General features: G+C 40.2%; 1 protein-coding gene across 4 annotated transcripts in view; it reads left to right on the forward strand.

Annotated features, from left to right (window-relative positions):
- The window catches only part of SAMD12 (sterile alpha motif domain containing 12), a 414693-nt gene that overhangs the window by 191106 nt on the left and 203423 nt on the right, over positions 1-20164 (forward strand). The window lies entirely within an intron of this gene.

A 20164-nucleotide genomic window follows, 5' to 3' on the forward strand; every position in this document is an offset into this window, starting at 1 on the left:
TGGACATACTGTTTTTAAAAGGAAAAAGTGAAAATGTCATCCTGCGTCTTTCCATACTAGCTATAGGATCATTTAGGTTAAAGGTAGTTAGGTGAATAGATAGAGTTTTCTATTCATTTATCTATAATATATAGTTATAGATAATGAGATTGAGTTTGAAAATCCACTTTATGCATTTTTCACTGGAAGAATAATCAGATACCAGAACATTCTTATAAGGAAAGGTATAGTTTACCAGTTGTTGGAAGATGTACTGCTGACGAAAGGAAAACAGTTCTCTTGTCTTATTGAGATTCTGCTTGTCTGAGCCTACACCTGTGCATCCAAGATACTTGTATTTCACAGATGAGTTAAATTTCAGAAAATATTCATTGCCGTAGCATACAGTTGGCCCTTTTATATTTTACTCATTAATAGCTTTTTCAGTTAAAAACTACTCTCACCACCATTTTATAAACCAAAGGAATTTTAACCAAAAAAAACCCAAAAAACAAAAAACCCTCATGGTTTAAAAATGGAGTACATTTCACTTTAAGAAAAACATACATTGTTTTTATTTCTCCCATTTTCATCACAGATCAGCGCCGCTTTGTTAAGTTAGTTAAGGAAACTACTGTTCTTGGGGACATTTATTGATATTCTAAATACAACATTTATTTAACATTAGAGATGGTATGTGGCAGGATAAGAATGGAAGTTGTCACCAAATGCACTATGTGTTGTTTCACATATCAGAACAAGAACAGAAGGAATATACTTTTTTTAACCAGCAGCATAGTGTTAAATACACCTCATACACTGCTCTTGTATCACCTACTGACTGCTCTCTGTAGAATTATTATAATCAAGCCTCCTCTCACAGGTGGGGAGGGTTGCTATGGTTACCAGTTTTCTCTTGGATGACCCTCCCCTCCTCTCATCACCTTCATAGGTTTTATAGTGTGGGAAACACACTAAAGGAAAAGGCTTGCCTAGGTCCCACGGCCAGGAAATAGGGAGCTGGGGTCAGGAGCTAGCTTTCTAAACCCTTATCCCAGTGCCTCTCTCACTTACAAGATACCCTTTTCCCAGCCAGCACCAGATAGCAGACCCACACCAAAGGCTTCTGAGACCTGAGAAATGCCAGTGCCAGCCAGAAGGAATCGCCTTACCAAAGTTGTAACCCTGGAGCCGTCCTGCTTTAGAAAACCCCTGACATCTTGAATAATGCCAGTTGTTTCCTGGAGGTTTTCTATGTGCAAGAGGCTCTGCTGAGAACTGTCCGCCTGTCGAGTACCTAGAACTGTCTGGAACCATTCAATGTTAGCAAATTGTAGCTCTCAATCTTGTAAGCTGTTACAGGTGAGGAAGCAAGGCCCAGACTTCAGTGGGCGACTCAAGCTGAGCGCTTAACATCAACAGGACCTACCACACAGGCTTGTTGGGAGGTGAAAGGAGTTAAAACATACTTAGAACAGTGCCAGGTACATTGTAGGGGCTCAATAAATGTTACCTGTCATCCTCATTATTGGTCTGTGTTTAGTAAGTGAGAAGCATTTAATGAGGACCACCATGGGCCCTGCACCGTGCTCACCGCAGTGAGATAGAAAAGCAAGACACCACTGGTTCCATGGTGTCGGACCAGAAGGCACCTCCTCCTGTCTCCTGTTATTCACGTGAGTAAACAGAGGCCCGGAGCTAAACTGAGCTGTGCAAGGGCACACAAGTTCGTGGATTACCAGGAACTGTTAAAAGCTAAGTCACATTGCTATGGGACAACAGGAGACCCATTCTTAGGGAGAGCCCAGCAGGTTGCCTGGCTTAGAAGTAATCAGAGTAGGGGCTCGAAACGATCAAGACTCCCTCTTAGTGAGCGTGTTTTTCCACTCCCAATTCCAGGAGCAGAGTGAAGGTTTTATAGCCACCAATTCGATCTCATACTTCCTTACTTTCAACCAGATCCAGCTTTTCCTTCTCTTCCCCCTCTTTATTCCACCTTTCCAGTTCCCTGTGAGAATGTCACATTATACTAAATTAAATACGACCAAAGGTCTAGCTTCCTTTGCTCCTGACTTTGAACACTGAGCTTTTTACCCTGTCAGAGAAATTAAGTCAATGAAGCACAACCTGTCCTGAGAAGTCCCTGTTTGCTTTTCAGCTTCTGCATCAATTTGATTCCTTTTCTCCTGATGGTTTTGTTAATGACTCTGTTTGGTTTTGCTTTTTACTTTGCGTGTTTTTAGAACATGCTGAAGTCAGATTGTAAAATTGGAGATCCCCTCCCCTTGGTTTTGCTCCCAATCCCTGTTTGAAAGTTACTATACTGTGTACTCCCTTCCTGTCGAGTCAGGTCTCCCATCCATCCGCACAGAGCCCGGGTTGTATGCGCAGAGCCTCTGTTGCTGCGTGCTTTTGGGGGATTGGAAATGAGTCCTTTTAGAGGCCACCTGCTAAGTGGACCGATGACTCTCCTCCTTCAGACAGCATTGTTTATGGTGATGGGCGTGAGGCTGTGCATTAACAGAGGGAACTGAAGCCCACACACGGGATTGATTCTCTTTAAGAGCCTGTGGCACTGTTTGCATGAAATACTATTGTCCTCAAGAGGTCTTGGCCAATGTCCTTCTAGGCCATTTGTGTGTGGACTCTCATGTTCCTCATTCAGAGTTCCACTAGATATGTTTTCCAATTCCCATATTTATTTTAGGGTGACGTGGCTGTTAAGTGTTTAATGGCTCCTGACAAGCTTCATATCTTGGAAAGTTATGAAAGATGAGAGAAAGCAGGGGTGTGGAGACCTGTGATGGAGTCCCCTCCGCTGATGAGTCGCTGATGAGTCCCCTTGGCCAAGTCTAACCTCTCTGAGCCTCAGTTTCCCTTTCTCTAAAATAAAATTATGATAATGTACCTTACAAAGTTGGTATCAGTTACTGTTGTTGGTGGTGATCTATAACTGTGTGGACTCCATACACAGGTTTGTAAGAAGCAGAGCATAGAAATTACTTTGCAGATGGTTAAGAATGATACAAATGGATATATGTCTGTGTGTATATGCATATATTTCAATTTCCCCAGCCCACCAAAATTTTGCTTTGCCCCATGCCTTTTTTTTTTTTTTTTTTTTAATTTATTTATTTATTTTTGGCTGTGTTGGGTCTTTGTTTCTGTGTGCGGGCTTTCTCCAGTTGCGGCGAGCGGGGGCCACTCTTCATTGCGATGCGCGGGCCTCTCCCGTTGCAGAGCACAGGCTCCAGACGCGCAGGCTCAGTAGTTGTGGCTCACGGGCTTAGTTGCTCCACGGCATGTGGGATCTTCCCAGACCAGGGCTCAAACCCGTGTCCCCTGCATTGGCAGGCAGATTCTTAACCGTTGCGCCACCAGGGAAGCCCTGCCCCATGCCTTTTTGAGTAGTACTAATTATTGCAAATAAATATCAACTTATCTCCCAAACAGGTACTTAGCATCAAATACTCCCAAGACATTTCTCTAGTAACTCAGAGTGTAAAGAATTCAGAAGATTTGATTCTTGATAATTAAGAAAATTATCATGATGTTAGGGAAAACCATATATTATTAAAAATATTTGGGTGTTTTCATGCCAGGCACTCCAATAAGTATTTTACATATATTTTTGTCTTCACAATAACCCCATAAGGTAATATTATTCCTATTTCACAAATGAGAAATATGAGACTCAGAAAACTTAGGTATCTTGTCTTATGTCATACAAGGCTAAAAGTGGCAAAGTCAAGGATTTTTCCAGTGCCATCTGAATCCAAAGCTCATGTTTTGACTATGAAAGATAGCATCATACAAGTGCAGGTGAGTGATACACAAAGGAAGGTTGGGGTAAATACCGAAGTGAACTTGAGAAGGAACTCTTATCTATGAGTCTGGTTTATTAGGAAATCTGCTTGGAGGAGGCTGAATTCATGTACAATTCTAGAAGAGAAAGTCCCTGAAATATCAAATTGTATTTACATATTTTGTTTGATCCTGATAGAATTTTTTTTAATTATTTATTTATTTATTATTTTTGGCTGCGTTGGGTCTTCACTGCTGCGCGCGAGCTTTCTCTAGTAGTGGCGAGCCAGGGCTACTCTTCATAGCAGTGCGCAGGCTTCTCATTGTGGTGGCTTCTTTTGTTGTGGAGCACAGGCTCTAGGCATGCGGGCTTCAATAGTTGTGACGCGTGGGCTTCAGTAGTTGTGGCGCACAGCGTAGTGCGTAGGCGTAGTAGTTGCTCCGCAGCATGTGGGATCTTCCTGGACCAGGGCTCGAACCCGCGTCCCCTGCATTGGCAGGTGGATTCTTAACCACTGCGCCACCAGGGAAGTCCCTGATAGAATTTTAGAAGAAAATATAACAGCTTCCGAGCCACGAACCTCACCACTCCCTGTTGCCTCAGACCATGCCTCTTTTTACTCTGTGTTAGACCTGCCTGAGCCTGAAAGCATTTGGGTTTCTGAATCCTGAGGAGGGAACAGTGAAGGAGGTGGAGATAGATCAGAGGGATAGATCGAGAGCTCCATTGGAGAAGGCCTGAGTGTCAGGTTGAAGAAAGTAGATTTTCCTCTCTTGAGTGTCATTTAACACCCATCAGTGATAAAGCATTTTTCTAGATGAGTGAAGTGATAAGCTCAAAGCAGTCTTGGAAAAAAATCAGATATGCAGATGAAACATCACCAGTGTATGAGTTGTTGGCCCAGGTGGATTCTGAAGCTTTTTCCCTTTCCCAGTCACCAAAGGTGGTTCCATGCCTAACTCCCTTTCCACAAAGCCCCCATCCCTCTCATTACTCTAAGAGTAGAGATCAGTAGTGATGAATTGTCTCAACATCCCTCCCTGCAATATTATCTGCGTTCTTACCCCTCCTTCACTGTTTCCTTTATGTCTCTGAGGGAAAAAAAATCTCTGTGCCAAATCCAGTGCCCTAACCATACTCTTCTCCCTGCCCACCTACCCTTCCTCCTCCCACACCAGAATGTTATTCATCTGTTTTTCCCTTTCTTCTGGGTTTAGACTTTTTGCCTCCACTTTTGCATTTCAGTTTGAAAACATGCTGTATCCTGTCTACATCCCCTCCTCACTATTCTTACTCGCATCTCTGTGGTCTAGGTTTTCCGTCTTTCTCCTATGCAATCTCCCATGATCCAACTTTATGGCTCTCTAGGAAATCATTCTTTTGTCATTTTAAACCAGACTCAACCAGGTCACTTCCTGCATTTAAAAAAAATGAAATATGTGTGTGTATATATATATGTGTGTATATGTAGATGTATGTATGTGTATATGTATATATGTATATAAATAAAACCTACTGGATGAAGCCCAGATTCTTAAGCTTGGCATAATCATTCCTCATCTTCATTTTAGCCATTCCTTATATCCATCCTATTCCAAAACCTCAGCAGACCACTCTCGTTCTTGTCCCAATATTCACCTAGTGAACTTTTAGTAATTTTCAAGGCCTAACTCAAATTATTCCTCTCTTTCCTACATTCCTTGGACCTTTCCAAGCAGAATTCATTTTTCTCATTCTGTATTTTCTTTGCATTTTTTTTTACAACAAATGGCAGCTATTATTGTTAATATTGTAAGACTTATCATTTGGTTACACATTCATCTCCCTTCCACCAGCCCAGAAACTCCTCTAGGGTAGAAAGAGCATCTGATTTATCTTACCACCTATAGCTGTGTCAACCCAGTGCCTGGCATAAAATAGACATTTAATAAGTGTTGATTGGATTAAACTGAGTTTGTTCTTCCTTTGATAGGCTTAGCCCTGAATTTAAAGCCGTTCTTCATTTCCATTGATAAGAATATTTTGATTAGTCCTTCAGTTTCCTGATTTGCCTCCTTTTCATGAAACTCATCCTATCCTTTCCTATCTGCAACTTCTTATAATTACATTCCATTGATAATCAAGTCTCTCTTCCTGTCTCATTCTTGGAGAAACCCCATCTTACTTTTTTAAAAAATTCCAATTTTGAATCTGTACCAAGCCCCCAAATGCCATCTTTAAATGTATTGGAATGACAGACTCTCAGAATTTCGCAGGATCCAGAGTCCCATGTTTCCTTCAGACAGGTCTTCCCAAAGATGTTTTGGCAGGCTGTGTCTGGATCTCCGCTCAGTGCCAAGAGTGATTGTCACCATGTCATGGAAGCTTGCTGGACCCACTGAAATTCAAGAGACAGGTGTTATTTTGTAGGGTGGAAAGAATAGTCTTTATCTGAGAAGCTTCTGTTTAGGGTAGCAGGGCAGGAATACAGAATGTCACACCGTAGCTACATTTTGTGCTAGTTTGCCTGTGTTTCACAAGTAACAAAGCGTAATACAAATATAGCATTATGATTTCAGTCGTTCAAATGTCTGGACTTGGGTGCAACAGTGCTAGATTGAATCCCAGCCCTTCATGGCAAATTAGCAAACCCCAAACTACCTTAATGACATTGGTACTATCTCAGAGATTATAACTGACACAGAAGAAATGAGAACAGTGAGTGGCTAAAGTTTCTAATATGGAGCAATTTTGACTAACAAAATTGGCAGTTGCATTAGATAATAGTGGAATGATGTATCTTCTATAAAAGAAGTAGTTAATAATAGGTAGAGTAATATTTTTGAGAGTTTCCTAACATACAAGGAGCAGTGTCAAACACTTCTTATGCATTAATGACTCTAAGGAGAGTTATCCTTCTTTATATATGGGGAAAGTGGGCAGGGAGGTTCTGAATCCCTCAAGCTCACACAGCTAATAATGTGCAGTGGATAATCCAATATCAAGGGAAGGATTCTTCTGACCCAGGGGGTTGGCAAACTTTTTTTGGTAAAGGGCCAGATAGGGCCATTTGGTTTTACAGGCCATATGGTCTTCTCACAAGTACTGAACACTGCCTGTGCAGCATGTAAATGAATGAGGTGGCTGTGTTCCAATAAAACTTTATTTACAAAAACAGGCAGCAGGTCGGATCTGACCCACAGGCTGTAGCCTGCAGACCCCTATTCCAACCTCTTCCTTCCTTCCTCTGCCCAAATATGTTTTCTCAGTGATGGTTATAAAAGAAATGTAGAAGCCATAGTTTTCAAAAACATGTATTACTTTTTTCCTTTTAGTATAGTCAATATAGAAAAATTAGAAAATACACACACAAAGGAAAAATATGTAAAATTCCCTTTTAATTCCAACATCCAGAAATAATCACTGGTACAAACATTTTGATGTGCGTCCTTTCAGCTTGTTGTCTCTGCACACACATTTGTAAGAAATGGCATTTTACCTTAGTGGAATAGCCTTCTCTTTTCCACTTAAAAATATATGGCAAATGCATTTCTATGTCAGTTGCTGAATGCAAGATATTTTCTTTGTCTGTTAATGGTTATTCTCTGGATGTTGTGTATGTTTCCACTTTCCAGATAAACTGTTTATCTGGTCCCATATGCTTCTCTTTCAACACCCCATCCTCCCCTCCCTGGCTATGCCTGTCCTATATTCTTAGTTCTATGCTGAATTCTTCTTCCTCGTACTCTAACACACACACAGGCACGTGCAAAACACTGCACTTCTCTCCATGTCAGTAGCCCTCAGTTGTGCAGTTGTGAGAGTCACAATTTTCTGTCTCTAGCGTTGGTACCTCTGATGTTGATCGGATTCCTTCACCGTTACCCCACTTGGGGCCAGCACAGTAGTGAAATCAGCCCCGGAGGTAAATGGGCACCAGAAAAATAGTCCATCTGCAAGTCCCTCTCAATGTCCTCTATAGCTGCCACACTTGAGGGCAGCATAAATTCTTTGTTTTCTTTCTGTCGGCCTCCCTCTTCCCCAAGGCTGCTCCAGAAGGGGAGCTTGCACAGCTTTTCTTAAATTCATTAAATTTTCGGTGTCCTTCCCCAGTGGTTGGTACGCAGCAAGTAACACAAGACAGGAGGGCCTTAGAATTTCTTCCAGGGAAAGGATATACCACGAGAGTTTCAAAAGGTCGCATGTTGCCACAGTGCCCTTCAGTCTTTCAAGGGATGCCGAGACATTTCTAGAAGGGGCTCATTGGGACAGCTGTAGTCATTCGGGAAGGATCTTAACTCCAAACCTGCCATTGGGTGGTAAATTCACAGTGCTGATCAGATGAGCACACAGAAAAAGGGGGACAAGATATAGTTACTTCTGGTTTTGCAAAATATGCTCCTACTAAATTGAGGTCAAAGATTAGTCTCTCTCCCAGCAAACGTAGAAGGCTATAGAGTGAAAGATGCGGTTATAGCTGAGTACAGACAAAAAATGCCCCTGTAGAATATAAAAGGAAGACCACTTTGTTTCTCTAAACAGTGACTTGAATGTGTTCAGTTAACTATTCTGAGAATGTCCCCAGAATCTTACAGATTTTGTTACTCATAAGAAATTTCCACTGATATTCATATCACACTTGAAATTTATAAAGTGATATTTCACACATATTATCTAACCTCGGAACCCTGTTGATATAATATTAGTGTGAATCTCTTTTCAGATGAGGAATGTAAAACTCAGAAAAGAAAAATGACCCAGACCACATAGCCAGTAGATGGCAGTACTCAGCTCCTCTGACACCTAAGACTCCATTTTTTCTCCAGTCCAAGGCAATTCCACCTTCCTTACTGCCCTCATTCTGCCCTTGTTAATTAAATGCTAGGCACAGTCATATTTGTCTGTTATAGAACATTCTGTGCTATTCTGTGCTACAGAACATGCAAACTATAGGGAAAGATTTTTGAAGCCAAGGAGAAGATTGTTTTAGCAGATTGAGAACTCTAGAATAATCTATATAGCCCAAGCATGGCTGTTCAAGATCACTTAATACCAAAGCTACAATACTATTCACCAAAAGACATTGTTACCTTTAACTAGAACTAGTAGAGAAAGGAAAATTACAATGAAACTCTTTTGAGATAATTAGTAAAATGTCAGGGACAGATGGACTTGAAACTATGGAAAAACATATGTTTTACTGATCATATTTTAGATGCTACAGTGGGAAAACTTGTCTCCTGATTGGAAAACTGTCCTTGTCATTTTTTTCTGCTTTTTATTGAAGAAATTGGCTGGCTTGCTTTTGGAAGTTTTTGTAGTCTGTGTCCTTCCCTCTTATTTATTTATTTATTTATTATTTTTAAAAAATTTTTGGCCGTGCCGCGGGGCATGTGGGATCTTAGTTCCCCGACCAGGGATCGAACCCACCCTCCCACACCCCCCCGCCCCCCCCCCGCACTGGAAGCACAGAATCGTGTCTTTTTTTTTTTTTTTTTTTTTTTGCCGTGTTGGGTCTTCATTGTTGTGCGTGGGCTTTCTCTAGTTGCAGTGAGCGGGGGCTACTCTTCGTTGCAGCGCGCAGGCTTCTCATTGTCATGGCTTCTCTTGTGGAGCACAGGCTCTAGGTGCACAAACCTCAGTAGTTGTGGCACGTGGGCTCAGTAGTTGTGGCTTGTGGGCTCTAGAGCTCAGGCTCAGTAGTTGTGGCACACGGGCTTAGTTGCTCCGTGGCATGTGGAATCTTCCCGGCCCAGGGCTCGAACCCGTGTCCCTTGCATTGGCAGGCGGATTCTTAACCCCTGCGCCACCAGGGAAGCCCTGGAAGCACAGAATCTTAACCGCTGGACTGCCAGGAAAGTCCCCCTGTCCTTCCCTCTTTATCACTTCTGGCTGTGCACATTTAAGTTAGATTTTCTTAACACATTAAAAAAGAAAGGCTAACTATGGAGATTCCTTAAAAAGCTAAACTACCATACGACCCAGCAATCCCACTACTGGGCGTATACCCTGAGAAAACCATAATTCAAAAAGAGTCATGTACCACAATGTTCACTGCAGCTCTATTTACAATAGCCAGGACATGGAAGCAACCTAAGTGTCCATCGACAGATGAATGGATAAAGAAGATGTGGCACATATATACAATGGAATATTACTCAACCATAAAAAGAAACGAAACTGAGTTATTTGTAGTGAGGTGGGTGGACCTAGAGTCTGTCATACAGAGTGAAGTAAGTCAGAAAGAGAAAACCGAATACCGTATGCTAACATATATATATGGAATCTAAAAAAAAAAAAAAAAGGGGGTCTGAAGAACCTAGGGGCAGGACAGGAATAAAGACACAGATGTAGAGAATGGACTTGAAGACACAGGGAGGGGGAAGGGTAAGCTGGGACGAAGTCAGAGAATGGCATGGACATATATACACTACCAAATATAAAATAGCTAGTGGGAAGCAGCCGCGTAGCACAGGGAGATCAGCTCGGTGCTTTGTGACCACCTAGAAGGGTGGGATAGGGAGGGTGGGAGGGAGACGCAAGAGGGAGGAGATATGGGGATATATGTGTACGTATGGCTAATTCACTTTGTTATAAAGCAGAAACTAACACAGCATTGTAAAGCAATTATACCCCAATAAAGATGTCAAAAAAAAAAAAAGTCTAGGAAATGAACAGGTCTACTCTGCTGCTTGGAAGCAGTATCAATAGAAATGATTGTTGTATGAACCACTAAGGGTAAAACCAGGTCCGGTTCAGAAGGTAATGGATACTATAGCTACTATCTTTGAAACTTCATTGCTTAAAAGGATAGCTGTTACAATCATACCCTCATTTATTTGGGACCCACTACCTCTTAATTCACAAGAACTGGTCTAGCCCATCAAAATGACACATGGTAGGCATTGAAGAAACAGGGATTGAGTTAATGGCAGGCAGAAGAGATAGAAGAAAAGAAAAAGCTGACTAGAAAGAAGGCCAGCTATGTGCTAGCCAAGTAAACTTGGGTAGGTCATACATCGAAATGGGGCTCCAGTTCCGCATCTGCAAAACAATGGAGTTTGAATAGAAAACCTCTCAAGTGTGTTTCAACCATAAGATTCTAAATCGGGCGTTTAGCAGTTGAATATTAAATCTTTGTTAATAACAGGTTATTATGCAAGATGGCATGGTGAATTGCACTGCTCACTAATTTATCTAATTTTGTTTCAGTGCCCATTTATATCTTACAGTGTTTGAAAATAATATTTCTGTTGCACATATTCTCTAGTTTGGACCTTTAATCCTTAGGGGAAATCTTCCTTTTTTGATTCTAGCAGTTTGTTTACTTACTGAATATTTTATTTTTATCTCTATTGAAGTTTAATTAATTATTTACTGATTAACTAAATAATTTGTAATGTATTATAAATTGCTAATTTACAAGTCATTCATTACCTGCTAATTGTTTAATTATCTTTAAATTAGTGCTCATTAATTTACTCAATAAACATTTGCTGAGCAATTACTAGATGGCCAGCTCTAGCAGAATGGAGATGCAAGCCCATGTGGGAAGGAGGTTGGGCTCCTTTAAAGAAGGAATTCACTGTCGCTTCTGGGAAACTGAATCTTCTTTAGTGCAACCATGTATGTTCACAACATCTCTTCATTAACCTAATTCCATTTAACTCTGTTTAAAAAAGTCCCCAAGAGTATGATATTTAGAAACTTTCATCTACAGTTGTTTCTAAGATTGGGCAAAGGAAAACACCTTTGATAATCCGTAAGACTGAAAAATCAAAATGAAGTTGATGGAATCATCAAAGTTAGATTTGTGTACTATATAATCACAAATGATTTACATATATTACTCTTCAAGTAAATAGGAGTTAACTGTGTTTGAGGGATGAAAGAAAAGAGATGGATGAAGATATTGAAGGGAAAAACAAACATGGAAAAGTTAATGAGGTTAAATGAGGTTGAAGGATTATCCCATGATTCCCTTGTGTTGATTTTTCTAGGTGGTACTAAGTCAGGCTAATCAAGCCCAAATGAATGAAACTGTAAACCACGAGATCGTTCGATTTTTCACATAGGACAGTTCCTTCAATCTGGAATTTTGGCAGCTACAACATTCAGTTCAACAGCCTAAATGTTATTTTAGATGAAACCAAGTCTTTGTTATTTGATTCTGTCCGAGTTTAAAGATCTCCTTGATTCCAGCTGACTCCCTAGGGCATATTAGAGATAGACTAAGTAAAAGTGTAGCATCATTGATTATCCTTTGCCAGAATTTGAGTAACACACCCTGAATAAAATATTAATGCCTCTTGGCCTAAACTCTTTCCCAGATCTGATTAACTTATTACAATTATGGTTAATAAGAATAGTTGATGCTGTTAATAATAATATAATTATGAAGCTCATCACTTCATACAACATTTTCTCTCTGTCTTTCCCTACATTCAGCATTTAATGCCATCCTACTGTGACTTAGACGGACAGTGCATATTGCAAACTGCCTCCCTGATTGCAGTTTAAGAGGAACTATTAAACTATGATTGGCACTTCCCTGATCTAATAGAAAGAAAACCCTATTCTCCTTTCATAACACTGAGCATTGATGTCTTTTCTTCACTGTGCTGCATTTTTTCATGTCTCCAAAAACTTTAAAGGGAAGAGGGGAAAGCCACACTAGATAAATGAGAATATTGAGATAGTGTTAATGGAAGATCCCTTTGAGTCATCTGAGGCCTCAGGCACTGTTAGTCTGATGAAGCCCTCTCCAGTTCTAGCACAAAACAGGCAGATCCTGACTTGTGAGTTGCCACTTCTGAGTGTGCATTGTGCCCTAGAGGTTTGCTTATTTGACTTACGTGGGCAGATTGGTTAGCGCATTCTTAACGCATACTTGGGAAAGGAGGCTGTCAATCCTAGAGGAGAATGGTTACTGAAGACGCTAGGCTACAACGAAATCTCCTCATTCCTTCTAATCCTTTCAGAACCTCACAAGAGTCAAATTTATGGTGTGCTCATCTTGAACAAAAAACGCACTCTCCAAATTCTCATTCAGGCACAAAAAATGTTTTCCAGTTACTTGCAACCTTTTATCAAGAAGTGTATTTTCTCCCTCACGTCATTCTCAGAACACAAAGCAACTAATTATTGGTAACAATCTACACACAAGAAAGTACTAGCTTAGAACAGGGTTATCTTCATTTTTATAGTGGTTTTTCCTCAAGTTTGTTGAAGGAGATGGGTCTTGGCTGGTGACAGGGCACACGTGGAGGTACAGTTTTTTATATATGTCTTATTTCACATGAAAGATACCAGTTAAATAATAAAATAGATGGAGGCCAAAAAAACCTTTTGTAAAATAGTCTTTTTCAGAAATGTTTGTAAAGGATTTTCTTCTTTTGTCCTAAAAGAGTGCTTAGTCTTTTCTTCTGAAGGACAAGAGCTGGTGATGGAATTTTCCAGTTGAACTTTGCAGTTGGCCATGTAATTTTTCAGTTGAATTGTGCAGTTGTTTTGAGCTCCTCAAGGGGGAGCTTTCACACAAGCTAACTGTAGTAATAAACACCTCTGAGGTTCCACTTGGACTTCTGGTGGGTACCTCCTTATCCATCCATTTAGTCCTGGTAGAAGTCTTCATATGCAAGTTTTACTGTTTTAATTGACATGAGGGAAGTGACAGACAGCCACTGACAGCCAATGATAATCTTTTAAAAAATTCTATCAAATTGTAAATTAATTGTTTTAGTTGTGAATTAATCAAATTCACTGCTAGGTGGTCCTACTATATGTAGGACACATATACATTACAAATGTGGTCTCTCTGGGCAGTGTCCTGCACTGAGTCAAGAAAGCAATGACAACTGGGCCTTAGACATGTACTTTTAATTAGAAAACTCTCTGTAGGGTTATTCAAACCTACCATTTCATACTGCCATATAAGCGTGCCATTTTTTTATGGTTAATATGAAAGGGATTACTCTCATCCTTTAATAGATCTCAGGAGGTATTCCTCACCCCACCTCCAAACCATGTCCCTTCAACACAAATCTATTTCAGTGTGGATTACATATTTTATTCTCATTTTTAATGTCTGGATATAAGGACTGAGTAAGTCCTACTCAGACTCCTTTTTCAAAAATAAGAAGGATAAATTAATAACTTTGTTTAACCTCTACTTGGAGTTGAAATTGAAATAGATGGGGTATGTAGAAGAGTATGTAGACCTTATTTTTTTCCAAACAGATGCTGAAAGGTTATTTCCTATTGCTCCCTTTTTTTAAAGAAAAAAATTCAGGTATGATACATTGTCACTAAACAGTGATTTTTGACAGGTGATTATTTGCTCTAATTCAGCCTCCCCCTTTTCTTCCAAGGTAATTTCCCTGGGGAGGAAGTTGGGACAAAGAAAAGATGCAGAGTAACACTTCTCTTTATGATTCTTGGAAATATAATACCCTTTCATGAGAAATACAACCATTTAGAGGGAAATGGTTCTTCTGTTTTAACTCTGAATACAGTGGGAGGATTTCTGTGGAATATAAATATTTGCAAACCCTTTATGTAAGCATGCTTTAACCAAACACCTGGTAAATGTTGCACAGTTTATTAATGACTTGCAAAACCTCAAAGTTGGGAAATACAACTATGCCATTATGATCAGTCATTTGGCAGATAGTCAAGCCTGACAGCAATTGTTTAATACCTTTTTACCCATAAAGCCTCTGAGTCACTGAAAACATTCAAGATTTCAGAAGATTTCCCTCCCACCCCCCTGACCCTGCACCAAATTGCTCAATTATCTTCCATAAAAAGTTCTATTATTCTTTCAAATTTGAAGTAATAAAAAACGACTGTGAGCAATGTTATAAAATACATATTATGTTGTCTCTACCTGTCTGAGACCCTTTCAAAAGCTATGGCACATTCTTTGCTTTCTTTCTATATTCATTTAACACCTATTACGTGCATGATATTAGATTATGTGCTGTAAGGGCTGGGAAGAAGGGTGAGAAGCAGTATGACATAAGATACCACCCTTCTGAGCTCCTAAAGTACTTTTGTGTTTCATTCTCCCCACCTGTGAGTTACGTAGCATTGCAAAGCAATATACAGTTAATTGTCAAGAAGATGGTTCAAAAGGTGAATTCTCCAGGAATCCGGAGGTGAAGCTGTCGTGGGATGGAGTGGTCTAAATTGATTCTGGGGTTACAGAATTTAAGCTAGACTTAAGAATATGTAGGATTAGGAAAGGCAGAAAGAGGGTGAAAGGGCATCACCAGAAAGAATAGTGGTTTGAATATCCCAAGTGTTTTAGAGACAGTACACAAAACTGTGATTAGAAACTGTGGGGTTTTTTTGTTTGTTTGTTTAAGTATTTATTTATTTATTTATGGCTGTGTTGGGTCTTCGTTTCTGTGCGAGGGCTTTCTCTAGTTGTGGCAAGCGGGGGCCACTCTTCATCGCGGTGCGCGGGCCTCTCACTGTCAAGGCCTCTCTTGTTGCGGAGCACAGGCTCCAGACGCGCAGGCTCAGTAGTTGTGGCTCACGGGCCTAGTTGCTCCGCGGCATGTGGGATCTTCCCAGACCAGGGCTCGAACCTGTGTCCCCTGCATTGGCAGGCAGATTCTCAACCACTGCACCACCAGGGAAGCCCCCGAAACTGTGGTTTTTATTAGGAAAGTGCCTTGAAATAAAAATTCTTGTTGTACTGATTATCTCTTGTTACTAAAGGTATTACATAGTACATGCATACCCTCCAAAAGAGTGGCTTAAAACAAATATTTATTTAGCTCACAAGTTCACAGCTTAGTGATTTAGGCTAGATCTGATGAGCAGTGCTTCTGGTTTTAGCTGGGTTCATCCACTTGTCTGTGAGCCAGCTGGCTGTTCGTTTGCGTGGAACAGACTTGACTGGGATGGCAGGGACGAATGGGACCTCCGCCCTGCTGCCATGTCTCTCACCTGCCAGCAGGCTGGCCCAGCATGTCTTCTCGTGGCAGTGGTGGAGGTGCAAGAGAAGAGAACCCCAATCTTACAAGTGCTGTCCAATCTTCTGCTTGAGTCACATTTGCTAACATTCCATTGACCAAAGCAAGTCACATAGCGGGGTTCACAGGACCACCCCACCATGGAGTATGTCCTAGATATACACAGTGAACTGTGCCGGTTATCTATTGTTGCTTAACGAAATATTCCAAAACGTAGTCACTTAAAACACCACTTATTATACCTCCCAGGTTGTGTGGGTTAAGAATTCAGGAAGGGCTTGGCTGACCTAGTCTTCTGATCCTCATGACCTTAGTGGTACTCATCTGGTAGATAGACTGTTCTGGATGATCCAAGGCAGCTTCACTCATATGTCTGATATCTTGGCTAGAAGTCTGGGCTCAGCTGGACTTTTGACTGTGCTTCATTCCAGCTTGATGAGGTCTTAGGGAGACTCAGAATCCTCACGTGGCGCAGGCTTTTCCCAGGGCCAGCCTCCCGAAAGAACCCGGCGGAAACCACATGGCCTTTTCTGACCGTGCAGTAAGCTCTGCTGTGCTCAAAGGTCAGAGCAGACACAAGCCCTCCCAGATTCCAGAAATGGGGACACAGACTTTACGGGAGGAGTATAAAAGAATTTGCAGACATGTTTTGAAACCACCATGGTCATTCCACAAACAACAAATTACTTACGTTTTCCATGTGTGTGAATTATACTCAACCCCTCGTAAGACCCGCCCATCCAAAGACCCATCCCATCATGGTATCAAGCTTAGGCACAAGGTCCAGCTTCTTATCTAAATCAGGTGCAGCTGAAACCCCCATCTATTCTTATCAGAATAGAATATTACTGTTACTTTTACCAATAAAATTTTCATTGGAATAAAAAGTACCAGTTTCACCATTTTCTTGGATTTCAAGAGCCATTTAACTTTCTTGTCTATTTTGTGTAAGTCAGTTTAGTTAAAAGTAAATGTTATAAGCTACAAAGCCGTTTACCTGGCACCTGTACATAGGGTATGTCCTAGTACACTGATCAGAATCCAGGGATGTGGGCAACACTGCTATCCCCCAAGCCTATGGAATTCTCACTTTTCTCTTGGGGATACTTTAAATACACCATAAGCTTCCAAATAATGGAGTCTTCTTTTTTAGGTAAAAAAAAATTATGAATATGGAGTCTTTTTCTTACCACACCCTAGGGTACAAACACACCATAATGAAAGCAATTGACATAGAGGAGATTAAATAAATATTTGCTGCCTTAACAAGAGAAAGAGTCTTTCACAAAGTAGGGACTCAGTATTTGTTGAATGAAAAGGACATTGCTGTATCAGCAACAAAAACTAAATTGCAGAAATCTCAGTTGTTCTCAACAACTCATCTCCTCAATGATGGAGTCAAAACATTGTGGAAGATTGAAACTTATTTTCCTATAAAGTGCATTCCCACTGGAGGCTGACTTGAAAAATTAACTTTCGGTATCAGTGGAGATTAACAGCTTTTCCTCCTTTCTACACCCTTCCCATTTGTAACTTCTTCTTGATGCCTTGGGTTTTACGTTTCATAGCAGCCTCATAAATCATTTAATTCCCTTCAACAATTAGCTGAGTTGAGTTTGTAATATTAATATCTTTTTTGTTCTTTTTAATGAAAGAACTAAGGCATATTGAGTTGAAATTTCTTGCTTAAGGCCACCTAGAGCATCAGTAACCATGCTGGGATTAAATTTTTTAAATTCTTACAGGCTTTACCTGTGTTCCTTTAGCCACTATGGCCATTTGATCTTTGCTTGAAATAAAAGAATTCTTGATGATTAAATAAGTGGACTTTCTTTTAAATAAGCAAATAATGGAACTTTCAAAACTAAAAGCAGTTAGCCTAGAGAATTCAATAATACTATTTTATGGAATAGAGTTGCTACAAAACAGCCTATTAAGTTGGAAAAAACAAGACAGCAGACAACGATGGTTCTTCTGAATCCTTTTTAGGAAGGTGGAAGGTGAATATTTGACTGCTCTGTCTGTTGGTTGGTGTTAGAGTAGAAAGTTGAAGGAGTTCTCTTCTATCAACCCCCAGGTTTCTCTGCAAAGCAGAACACTTCTAACAGTGATGGTAGGTAGTGGTTGGATAGGGAAGGTTAGGATATTGGAGAATTCGGAATAGCAGTGGTGCAGATTCACAGAACTGTTGAGCAGGTCTGAGGGTCCAAGTGAAGAGATGGAGACTATGACTTAGATTGTAGTGGCTGTGGTCCACATTGGTGCAACTTCTCTCCAGTAATGTGTAGGTTGATAAGGCAGATGGTTGGTATGATCTTTGATTGGCGTTTAGCTGGTCTTTTGAAGCATAAGTACAAGGGATGCTGAATTTGAGGATGTTGTCAAGGGAGTCTGTATGCAATTGAGTATAGGATTGGAGTAAGAAAGTGAACTCACATGGGAATTTATAGATGTGGGGAAAGGGGAAGTAGAAGACACTTGAGTGTGCATAAGGTTGAAGGACAAAATGGCCAGAGTGAGAGAACAACTGGGCAGAGAGGAGGTTGGTGATGAAGCTTGAACTTGAAGAACATGAATAATTCACAGTGATAACAAAGTCCAGAGTGCGGCTATCAGGGTGAGTGGCTGAAGTAGGGTAATAGTAGGATAGTAGATTCATTTATACAGTGCAGAGTAGGATTTGATGTAAAATTGAGTCTGAAATCCAGGTGTCATATTCCTCAAGGGATGTGTGATTGAGAAGGTGGATAAAGATAAGAGAGGTAAGGATGAAATTGGAGGGTGGCATAAACACCAAAGGAAAAGGATCTCTTTTATGAGAATAGAGTAATAATCTGGAAGTAGCCATAGGAAGCTCTTGTCAGCAATCACCCAGATCACCTGTCTGTCCCTCTGGTGACATTTGTCAATGAGGCAAGGAGGAATTCCTAGTTGGTTATTTAGAAAATAATAAAAATTTAAAAATAAAGTTGAGGTTTTTGTCCATGCATTGTCCTTCCTGGTTTAATGAATACAGAAATACAGGGCTGACCTCCCTTTTCTCCCTTCAGAGTTTTCCCCTTAGTTTATTTTATCATTTTGTGATTTATTTTCCTTTAGGAATGCATTGTGTTTATTTTAACCTAATTGCCTCATAGGAAATATTGGAGCCAAGCATTTCAGGGAAGGCTTTGTATATTTTACTTCCTTAAGACTCTTTTCTGGTCAGAGGGAAATACTTAAATCTGGTTTAATCCAGCTTATATAACCTCGTTAAATCAACATTCCCCAGCCTCCTGAGGTCATTGAACCTTGTAGTATTCATCCATGGAAAATACTTTCCGTGACCGACCATAGAGACAAAACAAAAAAAAATGTCAGTAAGACTTGTTATCTCTTTGCACATAACGATTTCCATCGATTGTTAAAATTTATTAACAGGAAATACTTACTCCATCTAGCTTTCTTTATAGTCTGGAACATGATGGCTGAGAAAGAACGTAATAAAATCTGTGAAGTCATTAGTGGCAAGGACCAAAGGGCTTTCAGAATTGTTTTCCAAATTTTCAAATTCTAGGACAAAGTGATTTATCTCTTCTTTCTTCCTCTCTCCCTCCCTCCCTCCTTCTCTCACTTCTTTCTTTCTTCCTTCGTTCCTTTCTTCCTTTCTTTCTTTCTCTTTTTCTTTCTCTCTTTCTTTCTTTCTCTTTCTTTTTCTTTCTTTCTTTCTTTCTCTTTCTTTCTTTCTTTCTCTTTCTTTCTTTCTCCTCTCCTATCCTTTCCTTCCTTTCCTCCCCTCCTCCCTTCCTCCCTTCCTTCCTTCCTTCCTTCCTTCCATACAGTAAAGCACCCAAATCTTAAATGTACAGTTCAATAAATTTTTACATATGTGCATACACTCATGTAAACCTTACTCAGCTCATAACGTAGAATCTTTCTATCTTTCCAACAGGGTCCCTTCGGCCTCCTCCCAGCTGACTATCTTCAGAGTGAACCATTGTTCTTACCCCTGCTATCATAGATTAGTTCTACATATTTTTAAAATTCTTTTATTTCTGGCTTTTTTCACTCAATATTTTCTCTGTGCAGTTTCTCTACATTGTTGAGTATAACTGTAACCTGTGGTTTTTCACTGTTGAATAATATTTAATTGTATGAATATCTTCTAATTTCTCTATTCCATTGCTGAGGGACATTGGATAATTTCCAGTTTGGGGCTCTTTTGATTAAAGGTACTAAGAATATTCTTGTACATATCTTTTGATAGAAAGAAGCACTCACTTCCATACCAAGGAATGGAGTTCCTGGGTCTTTTAGCCTGAATAGATACTCCAAAGTTTTCAAAAGTGATTATTCTAGTTTACACTTTGACCAGCAGTTCATGATAATTCAAGTTTTTCCACATCCTTGTCAACACTTGGTATTGTCAGTGCTTTCA

The sequence above is a fragment of the Balaenoptera ricei genome, chromosome 17 (assembly GCF_028023285.1).
Source record: "Balaenoptera ricei isolate mBalRic1 chromosome 17, mBalRic1.hap2, whole genome shotgun sequence".
In the NCBI taxonomy this organism is placed as follows: domain Eukaryota; kingdom Metazoa; phylum Chordata; class Mammalia; order Artiodactyla; family Balaenopteridae; genus Balaenoptera; species Balaenoptera ricei.